Genomic DNA, 3323 nt, shown 5'->3' on the forward strand with positions numbered 1-3323 from the left:
CTCTTTTCTTTCTTATTTTTTATTTTCTACTCTTGTTTTTTTACTTTTTCTTTCTCCCTTATCCGATTTCCTCCATTACGGATGTCTTCTCCATTTTCGTCACCAATTTCACTTGACAAAACTCATGAATTCCAATTACTAAGAAAATTCTCCCATAAGAATATTTTTATAGATCATATGTTTGTCAATTTTTAAAATTTTTACTAAACATATATTTAGTTCTAAAAAATTTAACAAAGTAGATTGAAATAATATTTATTATAACAAAAAACCCGAAAAATCCAACAAAATTGAACAATCCAAACCGATAATTGGTTTGATTTAATTTTGATAAAAAATGAACCAACCCGTTCTATGTACACCCCTAATTTACATAGTTAATAAAAAAAATAGAAAATGTCCAGCTGAAAAAAGATGAAAAAAGGCTAACAACGCAAATTTATAACACTACAACTTGAACTCTATGCTTTTAATCATTAAATTATTTTTCTTGAAATAATTTAAATATTCTGGTCTTTTGAGTATTGTTAAAGGTTGAGATGTTTTTATTATTTTAAAGTTTAAAGCATAATTTTTGGAAAAATTTAATTTCGTTTATTTAGAGGGCCAGTGAAATTGGAACTTGATTACCTTACGGGAGAATTTTCTTAGTAATTAGAATTCATGAGTTTTGTCAAGTGTAATTGGTGACAAAAATGGAGAAGACATTGGTAATGGAAGAAACGGATAAGGGAGAAAGAAAAAGGAAAAAAAAAGAGAAGAAAAGAAAAAGGAAGAAAGAAAAGAGAAAGGTAAAGAAAAAAAAATACTAATAAAAAGAAAATGGTATTTGTAATACACTTTAATACAATTAACGAAATAGCTAATTAGTTTGGGTGAATTCCGTTTCGAAAAGGGCATATATGGGCCAACTGTGTAACTCTAAGGGCATATATGGACCAACTATGTGACGGTAAGGGCATATTTGAGCTAAAGTATTAACGAAGGGCAAATGTGCTTAATTTCGCATAGTACAAGGGCCTATTTGGACCTTTGTCCTTAGTTATTTATTGGTTTAATGGGAGATTAACCATGTAATTAAGAAATGTGTGGATAAATAATTAAGTGAGAATTTTGGATAAGCCTAATGGGCCTCAAACGTGGCAGCAAAAGGCTGGGAAATAATGACTCTTTAGTTTGTATGCAAGGTGGCATATTTAGAGGGAATTCTTTGGCCAACTAAGCCACAAAGTGGGGCCCACCAACCAACAATTTTAAAGAGATGTCTTTACCTCATTAAGGTAAAAGACTTCTTAAATTCAAAGAGAGATGTGATATGGATTGGAATGGCAACGTGTTTTGCTTAACAAAATTCATAACAAGATTATGTAATAGCAGCGTGAAATGTAATTCTAAGAAAGCCCGGTACAATCTTTCTCAAGAATATCATACGGATTTTTTCCTACTTCGATCTCGTCGTTGCATGTTTTGTCGCGTTTGGCGTGTGTTAGAAGGATTCTCAAGAGAATCGGCTCAGGTATGTTAAGTCTATCCCTTCTTTCCTTTTTGGCATGATCCATACGATACAAACGAAATGAGTAAATGCACAACTTTCATAAATGGCTCTATTCATAGAAGTACTAGAAGTGCCTATGTTCTTGATTCCCTATGTGTCCTATTATTCTATCATATGTTCATGGGTCTCAGAAAATACGTAAGTTGATAAAGTTTATTTCATGATATTAATCAAAAGCATATTGATCTTATGGCATTCTGAGAAATCTTATTAACGTATTGTCACGACCCAAACCGATGGGCCGCGACGGGCACCCGATACCTTACTCAACCGAGTACCAACATAACATATCTTTTCGTATCATACTATCATAGATAACTGAGCTGGAGAGGCCGCCGTGAGATAAGTTGAATACAACATGTAATACCAACTTACGTATTTTCTGAGACCCATAAATAGATGATAGAATAATATGACACATGGGGAATCAAGAATATAGACACCCCTAATATTTCTATGAATAGAGTCATTTATGAAAGTTGCGTAATTTGCTCGTTTCATTTGTATCATTTGGATCACGTCAAAAGAAAAGAAGGGATAACCTTAACATACCTGAACCGATTCTCTTGACAATCCCTTTAACACCGTCTTTTGCGACGAAACACGTAACGGCGGATCGAAGTAGGGAAAAATCCGTATGATATTCTTGAGAAAGATTGCACCGTACTCCCTTAGAATCGCAAATATCACGCTTTATCGCATCAAGAAGTTTCAAATGAATTACTTGAGTTCTTTCCATATGAAAACTCCTAAGTTTATCGCATCAAGAAGTTTCAAATGAATTACTTGAGTTCTATCCGTATGAAAACTCCTAAGCAATCAAGGTATGAAAAGCTCTTATCTTTTGAGGTTTCAATTGTCTTTGCAATATCAGCTTTTTGTCACTTAGAAGATGTATTAAAAACCTCTTATTTTTTAGATTTGTGGACCCCACCTTTTTGTGATGACCTGGCCATAAAATCTCCTAATTGGGACACCAAGTATATGACTTAAGAGTCATATTTAGATAAAGCTTCTTGGCTGCCACATTTTTGGCTAAGCAGCTTAATTAACTTATTAATTCCCCACTAATCCAATAATTAACCAATTACCCACATAATTAAGAATTATCTCAAATTACATAAAATACTACTCACTTTTAATATACTTTATACACCTTACTATCATGGCCATGTGGTACCTTGTATGGTACTAACATAAATACCAGGTATTTTAGCTCGGGCCGTATTTTATCCCAAAATGTCAAACTTTGACGAAATTCCTTTTCTTCGATTTGCTTACCCTTTCTCCTTCATGAATTTACTCATCACGTGTTTGAAATAGCATAATGCTTATAATTTCAAAATAACCTCATTCCCAAATTTTACGTCGATTAACTTACGACAAAACTTTAACATACGAAAATGCGGGATGTAACATCATTCCCCCCTTTGGAACATTCGTCCTCGAATATTGACAGATGCACTTATCATTTTCATAACCTATAGCTCTTGCGAATACTTTAGTACTCCTTTTGCCATCTAGGCAACTGTTCTGTGAATGAATCCCAAACGCCAGGGCATTCCCCCTTTTGGCCTCTTTCTCACACCACGACTCGTGGTCGGAATCATTCCAATCTTGTAGCTGTTGCTATCTTTTATCTTGCAGCCTATACGACTCTGACTTTGTAACTGCGCCTATGTGACTCTTCCCTCCTTTTTTCTCCAGCTTTTAGCCAATCCCTAAGCCTCATTTTGTGAACATATACACAGCTTAATAGGATGTCCCT

This window comes from Nicotiana tomentosiformis, chromosome 3 (assembly GCF_000390325.3).
Source record: "Nicotiana tomentosiformis chromosome 3, ASM39032v3, whole genome shotgun sequence".
NCBI classification, from domain to species: Eukaryota; Viridiplantae; Streptophyta; class Magnoliopsida; order Solanales; family Solanaceae; genus Nicotiana; species Nicotiana tomentosiformis.